General features: G+C 48.1%; 1 long non-coding RNA gene across 1 annotated transcript; it reads left to right on the top strand.

The window, feature by feature from the left end:
* The first annotated feature begins 17,283 nt into the window (after positions 1–17,283).
* Positions 17,284–21,346, top strand: LOC125965350 (uncharacterized). Its single transcript, XR_007479137.1, has 3 exons — positions 17,284–17,425; positions 20,501–20,700; positions 20,863–21,346. It is a non-coding gene; the product is annotated as an uncharacterized LOC125965350 (long non-coding RNA).
* Positions 21,347–21,787: the final 441 nt, after the last annotated feature.

A 21,787-nucleotide genomic window follows, 5' to 3' on the forward strand; every position in this document is an offset into this window, starting at 1 on the left:
ATTCTGCATATAAGTGGTATCATATATTTCTCTTTCTCTGTCTGACTGACTTCACTCAGTATGACAATCTCTAGGTCTCTCCATGTTCCTGCAAATGGCATTATTTCATTCTTTTTTATGGCTGAGTAATATTCCATTGTATATATGTACCACAGCTTCCTTATCTATTCCTCTGTTGATGGACATTTAGGTTGTTTCCATGTCTTGACTATTGTAAAACTGCTGCAATGAACATTGGGGTGCATGTATCCTTTCGAATCATGTTTTTCTCTAGATATATGCCCAGGAGTGTGATTGCAGAGTCATATGGTAGCTCTAGTTTTAGTTTTTTAAGGAACCTCTATACAGTTCCTCATAGTGGCTGTACCAATTTACATTCCCACCAACAGTGCAAGAGGGTTCCCTTTTCTCCACACCCTCTCCAGCATTTATTGTTTGTAGATGTTTTGATGACCAGTATGAGGTGATACCTCATTGTAGTTTTGATATGCATTTCTCTAACGATTAGTGATGTTGAGCATCCTTTCATGTGCTTGTAGGCAATCTGTATATCTTCTTTGGAGAAATGTCTATTTAGGTCTTCTGCCCAATTTTTTGATTAGGTTGTTTGGTTTTTTGATATTGAGCTGCATGAGCTGCTTGTATATTTTGGAGATTAATCCTTGGTCAGTTGCTTCGTTTGCAAATATTTTCTCCCATTCTGAGGGTTGTCTTTTCGTCTTGTTTATGGTTTCCTTTGTTGTACAAAAGCTTTTAAGTTTCATTAGGTCCCATTTGTTTATTTTTGTTTTTATTTCCATTTCTCTAGGAGGTGGGTCAAAAAGGATCTTGCTGTGATTTATGTCATAGAGTGTTCTGCCTATGTTTTCCTCTAAGAGTTGTATAGTGCCTGGCCTTACATTTAGGTCTTTAATCCATTTTGAGTTTATTTTTGTGTATGGTGTTAAGGAGTGTTCTAATTTCATTCTTTTAGACGTAGCTGTCCAGTTTTCCCAGCACCACTTATTGAAGAGGCTGTCTTTTCTCCACTGTATATTCTTGCCTCCTTTATCAAAGATAAGATGACCATATGTGTGTGGGTTTATCTCTGGGCTTTCTATCCTGTTCCATTCATCTATATTTCTGTTGTTCTGCCAGTACCATATTATCTTCATTACTGTAGCTTTGTAGTATAGTGTGTAGTCAGGGAGCCTGATTCCTCCAGCTCCATTTTTCTTTCACAAGATTGCTTTGGCTACTCAGGGTCTTTTGTGTTTCCATACAAATCGTGAAAATTTGGTTTTAGTTCTGTGAAAAATGCCATTGGTAGCTTGACAGTGATTGCACTGAATCTGTAGATTGCTTTGGGTTGTATAGTCATTTTCACAATGTTGATTCTTCTAATCCAAGAATATGGTATATTTCTCTATCTGTTGGTATCATCTTTAATTTCTTTCATCAGTGTCTTATAGTTTTCTGCATACAAGTCTTTCATCTCCTTATGTAGGTTTATTCCTAGGTATTTTATTCTTTTTGTTGCAGTGGTAAATGGGAGTGTTTCCTTAATTTATCTTTCAGATTTTTCATTGTTAGTGTATAGGAATGCAAGAGATTTCTGTGCATTAATTTTGTATCCTGCTACTTTACCAAATTCATTGATTAGTTCTAGTAGTTTTCTGGTAGCATCTTTAGAATTCTTTATGTATAGTATCATGTCATCTGCAAATGGTGACAGTTTTACTTCTTCTTTTGCTATTTGGATTCCTTCAATTTCTTTTTCTTCTCTGATTGCTGTGGCTAAAACTTCTAAAACTATGTTGAATAATAGTGGTGAGAGTGGACAACCTTGTCTTTTTCCTGATCTTAGTGGAAATGGTTTTAGTTTTTCACCATTGAGAATGGTGTTGGATGTGGGTTTGTCATATATGGCCTTTATTATGTTGAGGTAAGTTCCCTCTATGCCTACTTTCTGGAGGGTTTTTATCATAAATGGGTGTTGAATTTTGCGAGAGCTTTCTCTGCATCTATTGAGATGACTGTATGATTTTTCTCCTTCAATTTGTTAATATGGTGTATCACGTTGATTGATTTGTGTATATTGAAGAATCCTTGCATTCCTGGGATAAACTGCACTTGATCATAGTGTATGATCCTTTTAACGGCTGTTGGGTTCTGTTTGCTAGTATTTTGTTGAGGATTTTTGCATCTATGTTCATCAGTGATATTGGCCTGTAGTTTTCTTTCTTTGTGTCATCTTTTTTTTTTTTTTTTTTTTTTTTGCGGTGCGCAGGCCTCTCACTGTTGTGGCCTCTCCTGTCGTGGAGCACAGGCTCCGGATGCGCAGGCTCAGCGGCCATGGCTCACAGGCCTAGCTGCTCTGTGGCATATTCCTGGACTGGTACACGAACCTGTGTCCCCTGCATCAGCAGGCGGACTCTCAACCACTGTGCCACCAGGGAAGCCCTCTTTGTGACATCTTTGTCTGGTTTTGGTATCAGAGTGATGGTGGCCTCGTAGAATGTGTTTGGGAGTGTTCCTCCCTCTGCTATATTTTGGAAGAGTTTGAGGAGAATAGGTTTTAGCTCTTCTCTAAATTTTTCATAGAATTCACCTGTGAAGCCATCTGGTCCTGGGCTTTTGTTTGCTGGAAGATTTTTAATCACAGTTGCAATTTCAGTGCTTGTCATTGGTCTGTTCATATTTTTTATTTCTTCTTGGTTCAGTCTCAGAAGGCTGTGCTTTTCTAAGAGTTTGTCCATTTCTTCCAGGATGTTCATTTTATTGGCATATAGTTACTTGTAGTAATCTCTCATGATCCTTTGTATTTCTGCAGTGTCACTTGTTACTTCTCCTTTTTCATTTCTCATTCTATTGAGTTGAGTCTTCTCCCTTTTTTTCTTGATGAGTCTGGCTAGTGGTTTATCGATTTTCTTTGCCTTCTCAAAGAACCAGCTTTTAGTTTTATTGATCTTTGTTATTGTTCCCTTTATTTCTTTTTCATGTATTTCTGATCTTATCTTTATGTGTTATTTCCTTCTGCTAACTTAGGAGTTTTTTTTGTTTTTCTTTCTCTAATTGCTTTAAGTGTAAGGTTAGGTTGTTTATTTGAGATGTTTCTTGCTTCTTGAGGTAGGATTGCATTGCTATAAGTGTTCATCTTAGAACTGCTCTTACTGCGTCCCATTAATTTTGAGTTGTCGTGTTTTGATTGTCATTTGTTTCTAGGTATTTTTTAATTTCCTTTTTGATTTCTTCACTGATCTCTTGGTTATTTAGTAGAGTTTTGTTTAGCCTCCATGTGTTTGTATTTTTTACAGGTTCTTTTTTCCTGTAATTGATATCTAGTCTCATAGTGTTGTGGTCGGAAAAGATACTTGATGCAATTTCAATTTTCTTAAATTTATCAGGGCTAGATTTGTGACCCAAGATATTGTTTATCCTGGAGAATGTTCCATGAGCACTTGAGACAAAGTGTATTCTGTTGTTTTTGGATGGAATGTCCTATAAATAGCAATTAAGTCCATCTTGTTTAATGTGTCATTTAAAGCTTGTGTTTCTTTATTTATTTTTATTTTGGATGATATGTCCACTGGTGAAAGTGAGGTGTCAAAGTCCCCTACTATGATTGTGTTACTGTCGATTTCCCTTTTTATGGCTGTTAGCATTTGCCTTACGTATTGAGGTGCTCCTATGTTGGGTGCATAAATATTTCCAATTGTTATATCTTCTTCTTGGATTGATCCCTTGATCATTATGTAGTGTCCTTCTTTGTCTCTTGCAATAGTCTTTATTTTAGAGTTTATTTTGTCTGATGTGAGAATTGCTACTCCAGCTTTCTTTTGATTTCCATTTGCATGGAATATCTTTTTCCATCCCTTCACTTTCAGTCTGTGTGTGTCCCTAGGTCTGAAGTGGTTCTCTTGTAGACAGCATATATACGGGTCTTGTTTTTGTGTCCATTCAGCCAGTCTATGTCTTTTGGTTGGAGCATTAATCCATTTACATTTAAGGATTAAATGTAAGGATTAACAATTATCGATATGTATGTTCCTATTACCATTTTAAAAATTGTTTCAGGTTTGTTATTGTAGGTCTTTTCCTTCTCTTGTGTTTCTTGCCTAGAGAACTTCCTTTCACATTTGTTGTAAAGCTGGTTTGGTGGTGCTGAATTCTCTTAGCTTTTGCTTGTCTGTAAAGGTTTTGATTTCTCCGTCGAATCTGAATGAGATCCTTGCTGGGTAGAGTAATCTTGGTTGTAGTTTTTTCCCTTTCATCAGTTTAAATATGTCCTGCCACTCCCTTCTGGCTTGCAAAGTTTCTGCTGAAAGATGAGCTGTTAACCTTATGGGGATTCCCTTGTATGTTATTTGTTGCTTTTCCCTTGCTGCTTTTAATATTTTTTTCTTTAATTTTTGATAGTTTGGTTAATATGTGTCTTGGTGTGTTTCTCCTTGGATTTATCCTGTATGGGATTCTCTGTGCTTCCTGGACTTGGGTGACTATTTCCTTTCCCATGTTAGGGAAGGTTTCCACTATAACCTCTTCAAATATTTTCTCAGACCCTTTCTTTTACTCTTCATCTACTGGAACCCCAATAATTCAAATATTGGTGTGCTTAATGTTGCCCCAGAGGTCTCTGAGACTGTCCTCAATTCTTTTCATTCTTTTTTCCTTATTCTTCTCCTCTGCAATTATTTCCACTATTTTATTTTCCAGGTCACTTATCCGTTTTTCTGCCTCAGTTATTCTGGTATTGATTCCTTCTAGAGAATTTAAAATTTCATTTATTGTGTTGTTCATGATTGTTTGTTTGCTCTTTAGTTCTTCTAGGTCCTTGTTAAACGTTTCTTGTATTTTCTCCATTTTATTTCCAAGATTTTGGATCATCTTTACTATTATTATTCTGAATTCTTTTCCAGGTAGACTGCCTATTTCCTCTTCATTTGTTTGGTCTGGTGGGCTTTTACCTTGCTCCTTCATCTGCTGCATATCTGTCTTCTCATTTTGTTTAACTTAATGGGTTTTGGGGTCTCCTTTTTGCAAGCTGCAGGATCATAGTTCCCGTTGTTTTTGATATCTGCCCTCAGTGGGTGAGGTTGGTTCAGTGGGCTGTGTAGACTTCCTGGTGGAGGGGACTGGTGCCTGTGTCCTGGTGGGTGGGACTGGATCTTGTCTTTCTGGTGGACAGGCTCATGTCTGGTGGTGTGTTTTGGGGTGTATGTGAACTTAGTATGATTTTAGGCAGCCTCTCTGCTAATGGATGGGGTTGTGTTCCTGTCTTCCTAGTTGTTTGGCATGGGGCATCCAGCACTGGGGCTTGCTGGCTATTGGGTGGAGCTGGGTCTTAGTGTTGAGACAGAGATCTCTGGGAGAGCTCTTGCTGATTGATATTACATGGGGCCGGGAGGTCTCCAGTAGTCCAATGTCCTGAACTTCTCTCTCCCACTTTGGAGGCTCAGCCCTGATGACCAGCCAGAGCACAATGACCCTGTCAGTCACATGGCTCAGAAGAAAAAATATAAAAAAATAAAAAAAAAGAACAGTAAAATAAAAACAATAATAGAATAAAGAAATAAATTTTAAAAAGAAGAGAGCAACCAAACCAATAAACAAATCCACCAATGATAACAAGCACTAAAAACTGAAATAAGATAAACATAAAAATCAGAAAGAAGTCAGTTGCATACAGCAGACCCCAAGTCTACAGTTGCTCCCAAAGTCCACCACCTCAATTTTGGGAACATTTGCTGTCTATTCAGGTATTCCACAGATGCAGGGTTCCTCAAGTTGATTGTGGGGATTTAATCTGCTGCTCCTGAGGCTGCACAGGGAAATTTCCATTTCTCTTCTTTGTTCGCACAGCTCCTGGGGTTCAGCTTTGGTTTTGGCCCTGCCTCTGCGTGTAGGTCGCCCTCAAGCATGTTTCCCGCCCAGACAGGAGGCGGTTAAAGCAGTGGCTGAGTAGGGCTCTCTTGCTCTCTCAGGCCGGGGAGAGGGAGGGGTACGGTAGTCATAATTGGAATGTGGGGCGAGCCTGCAGCATCAGAGTTCAGCATGACATTGTAACAGCCTGAGGTGTGCTGTGTGTTCCCCCGGGGAAGTTGTCCCTGGATCTCAGGACCCTGGCCATGCATGCTGCACAGGCTCCTGGGGGGTGTGGATAGTGACCTGTGCTTGCACACAGGATTCTTGGTGGCTGCAGCAGTAGCATCAGAGTTTCATGCCCGTCTCTGGTTGTCTGAGCTGATAGCCATGGCTCACACCCATGTCTGGAGCTTGTTTAGGCGGTGCTCTGCCTTCTGTGGGCAGATGGGGAAAGAATTCCCCCTCCTCACACACCCTGAAACAATGGTCTCTTGCCTCTTAGGCAGTTCCAGACCTTTTCCCAGACTCACTCCCAGCTAGCTGTGGTGCACTAGGCCCCTAAAGGCTGTGTTACAACCCCAGTCTTATCCCTGGGGTCTGACCTTCCAAGCCCAAGCCTCAGCTCCCAGCCACCACCTGCCCCGGCAGGTGAGCGGACAAGTCTCTTGGGGTGGTGAGTGCTGGTTGGCACCAATCCTCTGTGTGGGAATCTTTCTGCTTTGCCCTCTACACCCCTGTTGCTGCACTCTCCTCTGTGGCTCTGAAGCTTCCCCCCTGCCCACCCCCCGTCTCCGCCAGTGAAGGGGTTTCCTAGCATGTGGAAACCTTTCCTCCTTCACGGCTCCCTCCCACTGGTGCAGGTCCCGTCCCTATGCTTTTGTCTCTGCTTTTTCTTTTTTCTTTTGCCCTACCCAGGTATGTGGGGAGTTTCTTGCCTTTTGGGAGGTCTGAGGTCCTCTGCCAGTGTTCAATAGGTGTTCTGTAGGAGTTGTTCCACATGTAGATATATTTCTGATGCGTTTGTGGGGAGGAAGGTGATCTCCACGTCTTACTCTTCCACCATCTTGAAGGTCCCCCCTATTTTCCTTTCTTGCTTTTCTTCCATCCTACCTCCCTCTCCCCCCACCCCTCCCCCTCCTCTTGTTTCCCCCTCTCCCTGCGTTTTGTTTTAATTGCTTCACATTTACAAACTGAGATTATCTGAAGACTTAGTCTCAGATTCTTGTTTTGCATTGTGCAATAACAATTATGCAGAGATAACAATATGGTTTGTGAATCTGCCTTCATTGTTTCTTCCAGCCAAAGCTGTCCTCCTTTGAGAATGACTTTTATGTTGCTAGTTTATAGTCTTGAATAATGCTTTTAGAAAGGGTCTGTGTTTGGTAGGTTATCTGAGTCTCTGTATGTGTAAGGCTTTCCTCCTCCCTCCCCCTCCTCCCCTTCACAGATGAACTCCAGAGAAGTTGCATCAGGAGTATTAGGTTCACAATCATTTTCCTTGAGGACTCTGACCTGCCCTCCTACAGTATACAGCGTTGTGGATGACGGCTAAGGCCATTTTATTCTCATTGTTCTGAAGATAATGAACTTGTCAGAGGCTTTTAGAAATGTCCCTTTATCCTTGACATGAAGAAATCTCCCTGCATCTGGCTGAATCCCCCAGAAGCAGAGGCTGATGGAGGTGAGGTGCCAGGTGCTCACCTGAATTCAGCACTTGTGGGAGGAGGGGAGAAAGAGGATGGGGCTTGACAGCACCTTGGGCCACCTGGGTGGCATCTGATATTTCTTCCATCAAGTCAGTGGGATTTAGATTGAGACAAGAGACAGAAACGTGCACTCATTCCACACGTTTGGTCCATTCTTGTCTCTCCCGAACATGTCCATCTTCTGCTGCCCTTTACCCATCACAGAAAAGCAGGCTCTAACTTCAGCTCCTAAAGCTTACACACACACACACACACACACGTGCACGCACTGCCAGTCTCCTGGCTCTCTTATTACTCATGGGGCTCCCTGTTTCTTCACAGCCCAGCTCTGTGGACAGAAACCTTGCCTCCTTTATGCCTCCCATGCTGCCCTCCATGATGTCCCCATGGAGCAGGTGGGCTGGCCTGTGAAAGATGCTGGGGCACGACTTGACCGGGACCCAGGTGTCCTGCTGTGGCCGCTCTGCTCTTGACTCTGCACTTTCAGCCATGTCTTTTTATTTGGGAAAGGAAAAAAAAAAGGTAAATCAGAGAATTATCTTCCTGAACTTTGAAATTAGAAGAGTTACATTTCTACCTTCCACTCATTTAAGTGCACCAGGGACCACAGTGCCCACGCTTCCTGCACTGATGCTGGGGTGCACTCGGGCGTGTCCTGACACTCATGGCCATCCATCCATCCAAGCGCGTCTCCATGGGGATGCCCCGTTCCACCCCACCCTGGAGCCCTAAAAGTCTTCACCGCTTCTCTAGAAGTTGCCAAATGAAATCACTGGTTGCTAAATACAGCCCAGAGCATGAGCTATTTTCTTAGATGCCTGAGTGAGTGGAGTCAGTGTCTGCGGCCTCCCTCTGAAGAGAGTGAAGATAAATGCCTTTACTTATCTCCAAGAATTTGCATAGCACGAAACTGCTTGGAGAGATATATTCCAACCTAAATGATTTCTTATTACACGTTCCAAAAAAAAAAAAAAAAAAAAAGACAGAGAGAATGATTCAGGACAGCATTCTTAGGTTTTCTTCTTGATAGAAACCATTTTTCTTCTTTTTTGTTTAGTATTTTTTAAAATTGAAGTGTAGTTGATGTACAGAGTTGTGTTAATTACTGCTGTGCAGCAAAGAGATTTGGTTATACATATACATACATTAAAAAACATATAGTCTTTTCTACGGAAACCTTTCATGAGCAATGACTACATGCAAGGCATTTTGCCAGAGCGTAGGGTATTCAGAAGAATTTGGTTTTGACACTTCCAGGAACTTATGGTCAAGCAAGGATGTGGGGCATGTCTACGAGCTATGAAAATGGAACGCAAGGATGACATACAGATAAGGGTAGGAGTTTGGAGAAGGAGAGATAGGGTGTGAAAACTGGGTCAGATCATCCCTGCATCCCCATCTTTCTCCAAAGTCCCCCAGGCCGGAGATTGATCCCACCCACCTTGCGCCTGCCTCTCCTCTCTCCCTCCCTCCACCCTTGCCTGTGTGCCTGGAGCCTGCAGTCACCTTGGTCAGCCAGATAGTCTGGGTTCCTCATCTGCTCTGCCCACCCCTGGGTTCCTCTCCTGGCTCTCTGCCCCGCTTCACAGGTGTCCCCCTATTTGAGACCCGTGCTCATTTCCCTCCTCAGCGGGATTCCCTGAATATCTGTGTTTGCTCTCTCATCCCCTAAAATGCAGGTACCTCAGGACAGGCCTTCCTGCCTCCCGCTCGCCCAGGTGGTTACCAGGAAGCAAATGGGGCTCTAGATTGTTACCCTTTCTGGGACCCTGTGCCTAATTTTGATTTCATCATTTGTGTCTTTTTCCTAAGGACAGCCCCCAATCCCCAAATTATGTCAAGGATCCCACAGAAACCGTATCTGCGTCACCTGCATTCCCAACTCCTGAAATAGTGCTGGCGCTCCCAGGGTGCTTGCTAAATCCTGCCGCTGTCCCCACCTTCCTGACTCAGTGCTTCCTCTGTCTGTCTTCTCCACCAGCTCCTTGGAGACCATGTAGGGGTCAGTGTGCACGAGGCCTCCTCCAGGGGCACGCAGCCAGCGAGCCTGTCATGGCTTACATGGGCCCCAGGAGCTTTCCGAACTGCAAACACAGGGTGCAGCCCTCGCCCTCACGGCTCTGTGAGAAGGGCGAGCCTCGCTCTTGGCAGAGCTCAAAGGACTGACATGTGGGGTCAGGCAGAGCTGAATCTAGTCTGCACAACCCTGGGTGATTCCCTGAAAGTCCCTGGGCCTCACCATCTCATGGGAACCGGGCCATCCCAGCACCCACAGCAGGAGCGGTTGGGGAGGAAGAGATGACGCTGGGAAGGAATGCAGAGGAAGACAAGCTTGTGGAAAGGCAGAAGCTACATTAGAAAATGGTTTTCTCAGCATGTCTCCCAGGAGATTGAGACAGTGAACAGCACTTATGCAATGTCAGCACAAATTTGAGAGAGGCTGAGTGAGAAGGAAGCCTAGGGATGCTCTTTTCCCACCGGCTCATCGGACAGTTGAAGGAACTGAATCTTGTAGCAGCCAAAGGTCAAGGAGGGTCACCCAGCCTCACTGTCCAGGGCTCAGGCCCCTGGACACCCAGCGTGGGAGCAGGACAGGGACTGTGGCCGTCAGTGGCATCCATTTACTTTACGGGGTGCTGAATGTGAGAATAGTGCCAGGGTGGGGATGCATGACCAGGATGTGACGTGTGGCCCAGGAGGCCAGACATCAACTCAGGACACATGAGACAGAGCTGGAGGTGGAGCTGGGCATGTGGCAGCTAGGGTCCTTCACGGGACCCCCGTGCTCGGCCCTCCACCTGCAGCACGCTGACCTGACCCCACAGCTCCTCTCCTCCTGGCCCTGAGATGTGGCCGTGGTCCCCAAACCTGTCATCACAAGTTGTACCCAAAGATTGAGGGAGATGAATTCAGACAGAAGACCCCGTTCCTGTTTAAAGGAACAAAGGTCCTGTCTCAGACAGACTCTAGTTACTGGTTGTTGAGGAGTGATGTGGCCTGGGGCCTGGGCTAGGAGCCAGGTGAGAAGGCTGGGCACACTTGGGCGGTAGTGCCCAGGGGGGCAGGCCAGCCCCACATGCCTGCCCTGTGCTCCTGGCCTCCGCTGGCCTCGACATCACCTCCTCTTGACACCGTTTCTGTGTGGAGGTGGGGAAGGCAAGGTGACCTCCCCAAGCCATAAGGGAGAGAGGGAGAGCCCGGACATTGCAGATGCATGGCCGGCTGGTGAAATTCACCATCTGAAAGGAAACCCCATTTGTCTCCAGACTGGGCAGGCTGTCTGTTCACGATGCCTTTGGGGCCGGCCTACTATGCCCGGTGGCTCCAAGTTCCTTGAGGGTGTCCCCATCTCCATCTGGTCTTCCAGGGGCTCCTAGTGCCTGCAGGGATTCTGATCCGGTGAGGGAGCAGGAAGCCTGCATCTGAAGAGGTGTGAGAGAATGTGAGGCATGCTCCCTGTGCAGCCTGGCTCCTCTCTGCGCTGGGGTCCTTCTCTGAGGATGGATGAGAATGGGGGACCCATGGCCAGAACACAGATTTACAAAGGAGCGTGGGTCTCTCTGCTTACTGCACATGTGGAACCAGCTAACCTGACTTACTATGTTTGCGGTTCTGTAGTAGACATTTGATCTCGTTTTTCCTTTCTGAGCCCTCATGTGACAGTTCTGGGATCCTGCGCCTGACCTGCATTACGCCCTGGAGAGGGGGGCTCCTGCCCTGGGCCACGGAACTCAGGCCATTGTCACAGGACTTACTGCATCCTGGAATAAGTACTCCACCCCATCCTGGTCTCTTAGAAGGTCACAGACAGACAAACAGGGCAGCTTGCTCTCAGGACAGACAGGGGCATGGGCTCTGGGGACACTGTGAGAATGGGGCTGCCTTTATCTATTCAGGCTGCCATGATAAGTGCTATAGATCAGGGAGCTTAAACAACAGAAGTTTATTTTCTCACAGTCCTGGAGGCTGCGAGTCCAAGATCAAGGCGTGAGCAAGGCTGGTTTCCCCTGAGGCCTCTCTCCTTGCTGTGTAGACGGCCGTCTTCTCCCCGTGTCCACATGTAGTCATCCCTCTGTGCTCGTCTGTGTCCTGACCTCTTCTTCTTATTAGGACACGAGTCCTATTGGATTAGGGCCCACCCCAATGGCCTCGTTTTACCTTTATCACCTCTTTAAAGACCCCATTTCCAAATACAGTCACATTCCGAGGTCTTGGGGTTTAGGGCTTCAACAATGGATTTGGTGTGGCATGATTCCTCCTTTATCAGGAACCACGCAGTGGCCAGGATTCCAGAGTGCTGCCCCTTCCGGTTATGCAGCAGGAGTGCCTGGTGGCCCACCCTGACTTCTCAACCCAGGCACCTCCTTTTTAAGCATCAAGCAGTTTGTGTTTCCTCAAAAGTCATGCTCTTTCCCAACTCTGAGCTGTTGGACAAGCTTTCCCTTCTCTCACTCTTTACCCTCAGGGTCCGCCTAATGCACTGCCACCAGTGGCCACTCCCGACTCCTCAACAGCCACGTCAGGGGGACCTGGACCAGAGGGGCCACAGGTGCCACGGGGTGTCTTCCTCCCCCGTGAGGTGGGCAGGGAGTTCACCCCAATGTCATGTACACGATATACGTGCTTCCTAATGAAAAAGCTTATCTCTGGTGGTGTTTCCAGAGCATGTGTCTGAAGTTTGCTCCTAGAAAGGTGTGCTGGGCAAGTGAAGGGAGTGAAAGCCACTGCCCTGGCCACCCAGAGAGCCCAGCCCTCCCACAGACTCTTCTGCCCAGGGGTTGGCCCAGACACACCAGGAATCCAGCAGAATCTTGGTATCAATTCTAGGTCTTCGCTAGGAAATGCTATGGAAATGGAGATAAAGGAACTGGGGCAGTCCGTCTCGTTTCAGTGACAGGGTTCTGTTATCTCCCAGTCTGTGTAGGTCTGTGTTTCCATCTCTGGTTCCCTGGTCTAAGGAGAGGAGGTGCCACCCCAGGACCTGGAGCGGGATGTGAACGTGCACGTGGCGGGTGAGGGGACATGTGCTTCTGTTGGTGGGAAGGAGGCCTGGCAAGCAGGGGACAGGGCCCGAGCGGCTGAGTGAGCTGTGGCCTGGTGCCGCGTTGTCCTCTGATCCTGATGGGTGGCAGCTGCTGCTTGTGCCCTGATGGGACTCCAGTGTCAGGATCATCACCGATCTCCAGGGCACAGTGTCTTTGGGGAACCAGGCTACAGGGAGGAAGGGCATGAAGAAGGCATAGCAGCCCAGTGAGTCCTGAGCCAGTGCGTAGAGCTGTAAAGGCATGGCACAATGACGGAATACACACAACATTGCAGAAACCACGCGTGGGTGTGCAGTGTAACCTGATTTGGCTGAAATATCACAGGACCCTTAGTCCTAAGCTGTTTTTCTCCACTCCTGGGAGGACTGGTGGCTGGCAGTCCTGGTTGCTGGGGGCATCCCGCAAGCCTCTTTCAGTGTTTGTGGTTTCGAGAAGCTGGCTCAAGCACTGTGTCTTCCCTCAGCACCCCAAGAAGGATGAAAGGGGGGCTTGTCCTCCCTTCTTTCATCAGGGAGCATGTTTGGAGGCAGCTCCAACATGCTTACCAACCGGCTCACAGCTTCATGCCCTGCCAAGCCCTGGTCCAGGTGGGTGGATGGCCTTGATCGTGCCCTTCCCCATGCAGGAGCCAAGTTGGGGCCTTTTGTAAGGAAGAGGGGGAGCAGAGGGTCATTTGGTAAGAAGCAGCAGCGTATGACAACAGGGAACATGGCACTGAGGCTTTTTAAAAAGAGCTGAAACCTCACCAGGACATGTATCACCTCACTGAATTCACACAAAAATCCCACCTCATTAGGGAACTTGGGGGCCATTCTGCCAGAAGTAGGGACCTCACCACACTGAAGCAGCCCCCCACGTCTGAGGGAAAAGTGTGGCGGCAGAGCAACCACACGGGGGTCCTGGCTGATGCTCTGGGCCTCACGTCCACCACCGTCCATCCCAGAAGTCTCTCTCCACAGCTGGGGAAACCACCACCGGGTAGGGTGGTGACAAAAATCCATATACAGGAGCACATGCATCCTCACATAGCCCAGACATGGAGCCAGCTGGAGGTCAGCCCTTTCTGGGGCTCCTGTCACAAGCCCTGCTACTGTTCGCTCCCTTTCTCACCAGCCAGGACTCTCAGAAGACAAATGGCACAGGAGCCACAAATTCCACTGAAGAGAAGCCAGTGGCAGAGCCCCGGGTGCAGGGCTGAGGATGCCTGGAGGGGTGGCATCCCTCCCTGGGGAGGTCGGGAAGGCCATGAAAGGTCTTCAGGGGCTGAAGGAAGACAAGTGAAATCAGGAAACAGGCCAGAGGCAGTGGGGATACCCCGGCCTCTCCAGGCTCTCTGCACCCGTCGAAACCAGTGACAAAGGTCAGTGCTGGTCCAAAGACAGCATGGGACGGGGGGATGAGGGGCTTTCTGTAGCCTTGACTATTGTTTTAAGATATAGGTTTTATTCAGGTATGGTGAGGACCACAGATCAAGAGACAAGTGCCACAGAAAACAGAGTTTAAGACTCACAGATCCTAAGACGAAGGAACACGCCACAGCAGGAAGTACCACGTGGGGAAGCACCAGGGCCAGTCAGGAAGAGGTGGGGTGGGGGAACATGGCAGCGGCCTTTCCTGTGGCTTCTGCAGGAAGGGACGGGCAAGGCAGGTGAGCAGGCTCAGGAATGGCTAGTGTGAATAATTTCAGCTGGCTCTAGAGCATAGGGATGTCTTGAATTATCTGGTACCTGGCCCTGCAGCAATTAGGGCAGAGGAGATTGGACCAGAGTATAAGAACCTGATGAGAAGAGGTGGCTGGGGGTTGAGATGGAGACTGAATTGGTTGGTTTGCAAATATAAAACACACAACTGCAGTAGAGTTATTTACTATCTCTAGGGATTGGTTAAACCTTGGAAGGGCCATCTTTCTAGGGCCAACAAGGCCCCAAGATGCCAAAGCCTCAGAACACAGGAATAAAAGACATTGTTAACACATCTTCAGGCCTCAGCCACCTTGGGTGGTTCAGCTTCCAGGTCCAGACCACAGGGGCCAGGATCCCCTTTGCTTCAGGAAAACTAAGCAAGCAAACCAAAAATCAGCCCAAAGAAAGCCAGGCTACAATCAAGGACAACGTCAGCCCTAGTGAACAGGGAACACACAGATTGCTGTAAATCAGGGCTGAGCAGGCATGTGGACCCAGCGTGCTCATTAAGGGCCAGGTTTGAGATACAGCCTCATTGCTCACACCGGCACTGACACTGGAAGCAACCAAATGGTGGGCTAGTTACCCTCAGGAGGAAAATTCAACCTATGTTTTCTCGTGATGGTTACCCGGCCATTGATAAACAGCTAGGACGTGAAAATAAAGCAGGACAAGGTGACTTAATGACCAGTAGTGTTTCTTTCTTCCCATCTGCTGCCATTGGCACCAGGCAGCTTCCAACACTCTGGTGGATGAAGATCTGTACCCAAATGCACTGGGCCCAGAGCAGCAAGACCGCGGGGCAGACCCCCCTGTAGCATGTCCTCCGGAGGATGGCTGCTGTGACTGTGAGGTCAGAGCCCCTCCCCCTCCCAGTCATCCGGTGGTTGCCTGGCCCCAGGCCCGTGCCGAGCTCCTGCTGGGTGTTGCTTCTCTTCTACGTCCCTGTTAGGACGTCGTTTCCACCCCCTTTTACTCCGAGGTGGGCTGTACATCTGCCTGCTACGCAGACTGCATCTCACCCTTGTTTTGCTTCCCTGAGCTCCCAGCCTGGGACCCCAGCACCAGATATATTGTGCCCTTGGCATCCCGGCATACAACCTGCCCCTGACCTGAGAGGGCTCCTCCTTCCATGCTGAGATCCTAAGCAGGGTTAGTTTGGTTTGGGGGTTCTTCCAATACTGTAGAGAACCTACTACATGTAGATCCTCACAGTAGTGTTCTCACCATTCCCTTTTCTCCACAAATGTCCTGGGAACCACTGGCACACCCATTCTCTGAATGAGGAAACTGAGGCTCCCAGGTTAGGGATTTGCCGAGTTCCTTGACCCTGTAAGTGGTGTCGTGAAGCTTCACGTCTGTATTTTCCATCAAGCACTTTCCTCCATGCCCTGCATGGTCCACGGCTGACCCTTCCCAATGGGCTCTCAATCCAGGACACCCCCCAGAGCTGTGACTGCCGTGTCCAGAGCGCATTTCTTCTAGAGGCTGGAGAAGGGATGCTTGGCCTTTGCTTAAGAAGAGATTCTCATAAATCTGCTAGAGAGTCCTTTCCTGGGAGGAGAGACAGTGATAGTGACAAAGACAAAGACAGACAGAGACCAAGACAGAGACAGAGACAGAGATAGAGGGAGAGAGACAGAGACCCTCTGAGGAGCGATCTGGGGCCTGTCTTGGTGGACGAACCCAGTGCACAGGCTGGTGTGTAAGAATGACCTCACAAAGGAGCAAGGGGCTCTCATGAACAAGGTTCCTGCTGGGCCTTAGGCAGAGAAAGGCTTCCCCAGTTAGGAGAAAGGATATTGTCAGATTCTAGTGGCCCTGAAACATCTTCTTTGACAACTGAAGTTCCAGTGGGCCAGCAACGTCAGAGGCCGTCTGTTGAGTGCCCTTGTTATCTGACCTTCCTGTGAAAGTCTGGGGCACCTGAGCCAACGTGGAGGCTTATGTAAGAGGATTTTAGAAAGGAAAGCTTTTTGAGGCAGGTAGTGAGGACTTACCCACAAGGAGGCGGGACTTCCCTCCTTTCCTCGTGGCTGAGGGATGAATAGCCCAGGATGATGGTGGAACAAAGGCCCATTCACGGCACAAACGCCACTGTGCTCCTTGGATAACCAGGACTCTGACCCTCAGAATCCCAGCACCATGGTCCTGCCCCTGCTCCAAGACCCCAGGCCCACACCTGCCGCCTTCTCTGTTTAAGCTGCAGTGCGATGCTGCAGCCAGGGGCCGAAACTGCTTTTCTCTGGTGAAGACAGTGTGTGGGTGCCTGGCTGGTCCTTTATAAAGAAATTCTCCTACAGACAGGTCCTCAGCCACTGAATGGCTGGATTTGTCACTTAGGTTCGGCCCAGCAGCAGCGCCTGGGGCTCTGGAACTTTCTACACCATCACCAGGCATACATTCAGCAGCAGGGCCAGGGTTGGACCAGGAGTGTCCTGTTCTAGCCTCTCACCCCTGAGCCTTTTCACGCCTACAGTGCTTCCTGGCCTTTCTTGCCCTGTTTTCCTGAGAAACCCCAATTCACCCTCAGCTCTCTGTGCCAACAATACTCCCTGCCCATGTCCTCCTCCGAATCAACCTGACTCTGTTCTCACACTTGGCTCTATGTTCCCGGCGAGTGAGTCTGTAACCCTCCAGGACAGCTGCGATCTCTCCTTCAGTTGTTGGATCACAGCTGTAATGTGATATCTATGTGTGGTGTTTTTAATCATCATCTGGAGAAGACCAAGGAGAATCTAACCCACCTGCCCAGCCAACCCGGGAATCCCCAGCCTCACACTTATCCTCATGCCTTTTCTTGGCTTGTCCTCTCCTTGGTGTACCCATCCTCATGTGCAAGCTCTGATCCTCGGGAGAGAACTAGAGCTCACAGTCTCCTTCTAACCCAGCGGCCTGTGTGTTCACAATCATTTTCATCCTAGTGGCGAATGCTCACACACTTCCCTTTTGTGCGTGTGTGAGGTCACTTCGTCCCCATAGCAGCCCATGCAGGGGGAGGCTGACACCATCCTACACATGTGAGAACCAAGGACCCAGTGGTTCAGGAACCTGTGGGGCAGCCACACACCAGGGATGGAAGGCTGCCTGCCTTGGACGTGTCCTTGGACCTATCGGAGCCGTCCTGCGCACAGGTGTTGGACAAGAGGTAAGAAGGAAAAGATAGTTCTCAAACACAGCGAGAAAAAAAATGGAAATAAAGTAGCAGGACATTAAAGAAAGGAAATCTCGGAAGGTAAGGAAAGGTGTCACGTTGCTACGTCTAAGGGGGGACCACACCTGTCATGAAGTGTCAGGTCTGAGAGATACAGTCTTTGTTCTGATTGAGAGAAAGAGTCAGGACTTGGGCTTAGGATGGAAAGAGGGTGGTGCTCCCGGAAAGACCACACTGAATCGTGAGACTGATCTGCAGCCAGAGAAGGCCATCCTATCCCAGGTAGGTCTGGTGTCACCTGGCATCTTGGTTTCTTAATCCTGCACGAGGGACGATCTGGTCTCTGGGTTTTTTGGATCCAAGTGAAAAGGCTCTTCAGCTGCTCCATCAATGGGTCCAGAGACATGCCCTGTACTGAATTCACGTTCACTATAGTTCAGAATCTTTGAATCGTCATTTCTTCCTCTCATTCTCTCTCGTTATTATTGCCTATGAATTTCATAAGAAGATGAATATTGTTTGTTATACATCTTTGTTAAAATATTGCATGTTTTTGCCACTAAGATTTTGCATCCTTTTTAGTACTTTCTGTTATGACCTTTTTATCTGACTTTAACTTTCCAAGATTTCCGTCTCTGTGGAAAACAATTGCTTTTCTGTCTCTAAATCCAGGGTTTCTCACTGCTCTCTGAGGAAGCTGCTCTTCTGTAACAACTGTGTCAACATTTCCATTGCCTAATATTTAATGAACATGTTTCATTCATCTGTTGCAATTACAGTCCTTTTTTCCTACAAAAACCAACAACTAAGTTTTAATATAGAACAGTTATACCACGATTATTAGAACCATGTAGCACACTATTCTTGGAATATCCTTTCACAATTTTAGCATCATATAGATGATCTGAGTCTCAAAAAATGAATTTTATTGTTACTACTGAATTAGCTGGAAACATGGCTCTTAGAAAACACCTGGTGTGCCCTTTTCCCCGAATCCCTGTCCCTCGGGGATTTCTTTGTCCTCCAAGGTCGGTCAGCCCACAGGAGGGGATATGATGGGAGTGGGAGGGTGTAGTTCCTTCAGCCTTTCTGAAATGCCCCTTCTGAGTGCTCTTTGATCTCTTCCTCTCATTCTGTACAGCTGGACAGTCACCCAATTTTTCCTGTCACTTGAAAATAAAACAGATGTGGTCCCACTGAACGCCACGTGGTCTCCCAAGAGCGACAAGAGAAAGGCTGTAGGTTCTGCCCTTTGACTGGATAGGTGTGAATGCTGCTGCTGTGTTTATGAATAAGACTCCCACCCTCTAGGCTGGAGATGAGGGGACAAGATGGAGACTCTCAGTGCAAGTGTTAAAAGGGGCCTTTGCCTCCTCTGCAAAGGAGGACTAACTCGCCTCTGGGTTCGTGGAAGTCTCCCTAGAAGAGGGGAGATTTCTTTGAAGAGATATTTGCACGGCAAGGAGCTTTGGAGGTGGGCACCTAGCATCTGCATGTGGACTCAGCTGTAGTTTACCGGGAACAGAGTTAAGGTTTCCCAGGTCACAGTGCTTTCCTTGGCTCTGTTTAAATGCGCTGGAAGTTTTCTGTTCATGTGCATCATTGATCCCGTGACAAAATGACTCTGACCGGGTCACTCCTGGGTTGGGAAGACAAGAATCGTTGTCCTTGGAGGGAGAGCCATGCCAGGAGGACCCGCGGTCCCTGCAGAATCGGCTCCCCGTGCCCACAGTTCACGTCCTTCATCTTCTCTGGAGGTCCCCTCACTTCTGCTCGGGCTCTGCCTGCTCCCTGCCCGGGGTGCCCTCTGCTCAGGTTCTCCTGCTGCCTCCACCTTTCAGAGCTGCCTTCTCCACCCACCCTCCTACCACTCCCCACCCCTGCCCAGCACTCACACCCTTCCTAAATTCCCCTTCCTTCATGGGTTTCTTCCTCACATCTACCCTGGCTCCTCTCCTCTGTACATTTCATATTTTAACCTCACTTAGGGTCTGTCTCACCTACTAGAATGTGACCTTTGGGAGGGCAGGGATTCTTGTCTCTTGTTTTCTAAAGTATCTTTGGCACTGGTGACCTGGATGGGCATGTAGTAGGGGGTCAATAAATAGGTGTGGAGTGAAGACGTGGATAAGGTCCTGATGAATTATTCCCTGACTTAATCATCACAGAGGCTGAAGGTGAAAACAGGTGTTCTCTGTGGCATCGGTGTGGTGTTTCCATCCCTGACCCACCGTCCAATGCGTCCAGCTCCTGTCCTCCTTATCTTCAGCTGGAGGAGAGCCAAGGTGTTGCAGTCTGGCTCCTCCCTTTCCAACCAGGAGCAGCTGATAAGGAGAAGAATGGCAGGAGGACTTCTGTGTCCTGTTAGGTCAATTATGAGGCTGCCTAGACTTCACCTGAATCAAGGGGATCTTGTTCTGCACCAGAAACCAAGCAGATCACAGAGGGCACACACTGACCCAGTAGGTGGACTTGTCCACTGATGCCTGAGCTGGTCAGTAGCCTCGAGGGCTCAGTCCATGTATGGATGGCAGAAAGGAAGCCCATTAGTCTTTCCCTCCCTCTTGCCCCTGCCACTTGTCTCTGTAGCATCTGAGCTGGAAAATCAGGAAAATCAGTAAGCTTTCTATAGGAGCCAAGCAAGCAATAAGGGCCAAGGAAGGAATTAAGTGTCGCTAGTGTTGGTAACTTGACTGAAGTATCATGAACTCTGGAAAAATGGAAGCCCTGGAGCCTCCTGGGAGTGAGGGTCCAGTCCCTCTCCGCTCGCTCTCCAGGCCCGGTTCCTGCTTGCCGGGTTCCTGTGAGGTTGCTGTCAACCTCAGATAGGGTACTGTTTACCAGAACTTTCAACCCCCATTCCATGAGGTCACCTGGTTGCAGAGGAGGAAGGAGCTGTCCATGGGGTCAGAGGGATGGAGGGAGGGGGCACAAGTGGGCTGTAAGCAGAGCCGTGGACATGGGCCTTACAGAATGCACGAGTTTTCGGGAGATGAGGGGAGGGCGGCATTGCAGGCTGCAGAGAAGTCATCATCTTCTTCTTAATTTTCCTGAAAAACATTGTTTCAGAATGAGGGGCACCAGACTGTGATGCAAACTCAGGACTCTGACCTTGGAGACTAAATGGAAAAGAGAGCATGGATGGAAGGACAGCCACAGCCCAGGGAGACCAATGTGCTGTGGTCCAGTGTGAAAAGCTGATGACTCCATGGCAGACCTGCATCAGGGCTCTTCCATCTTCAGCAGCAACCTCAAAACCACCTTGCCAGGTGGGTGCGTGTGACTTTGTTTCACAGATGAGAGGACTGAGGCACAAAGAGTACGATGACCGTGTTCAGGCTCACATAGATCCCAGTGACTCCACAGATGCCCAGTAACCCAACAGCTCTGACCTTTCTTTCCTTTCTTTGTTTTTGCGTGCACCTCTTCAGGGCTGTGCACAGAGGGAGTTAACCGACACCTATGCAAATGGCCGAGCCCACTGGGACATGAGGCAGAGAAGCAGAGTGATGAAAGTGCTGTCCTGAGACACATAATCAGGAGTTGTACCCATTCCAAGAAAGACCACCATTGATGGCTTGACTCTGGGAAGGTCACATGGACGAGTTGACATTGGATATGAGCCTTGAGGGTGCATCAGGAATGCATGAAAAAGAGATTTCCGGTTCCAAAAGCCCCATCACCCTTGATATTGTCAACTAAAAAAATGCACAGACTAAAAGTTGAGTATTATGCAAAAGTGAGGACCTATGCCTGGGATGCAGCCTCTCACCTCTGAGACACTGCTGCCAAGAGGTAAGGGAGGAGACAGGATATATAGGAGTTTTTGCAACAAAGACCAGGTACTTGATTTTCTATGTACAGGAAGATGCAAGAGTCTGGGCTCACTGAAATCATTCCTTTGATATGCACCTTGGCTATCTGGAGCCAGTATCCTGTGTTTTCCCAACCTGAGTCTCCTCAGGGTAAACCATTGGGGGGTGGGTGCCGTGGCTGATGGCTTGATGGTGGGCATCCTGTTTCCATTCTGAGTTCCTGCAGGGCTCACTGTTGGAGTAGCTATAATGTGATGGCTTGATGGCTGCAACACCCTTTGTTTACTGGTATGGCAGGGAACATTGTTTTCATTGACAATATTTAGTAGCATTTTACTGGTTGCAAGGTGTCTCATACTTATTTTGTCCTCAGGCATTACACAGTGATTTTCATGGAACCACACAGGCACATGGGCAGAGCTGGGAAAATGTGTGATGGGCAAGGAGAACAGCAAGGAATCTGAAGAGAGAACAGAGCAAAGGACTTGCAAGTGCTTGGGGCTTGGGCTGGCCTTGGAGAGTAGAGAAAAGGAGCTGCTGT

This window comes from Orcinus orca, chromosome 9, assembly GCF_937001465.1.
Source record: "Orcinus orca chromosome 9, mOrcOrc1.1, whole genome shotgun sequence".
Taxonomy (NCBI): Eukaryota; Metazoa; Chordata; class Mammalia; order Artiodactyla; family Delphinidae; genus Orcinus; species Orcinus orca.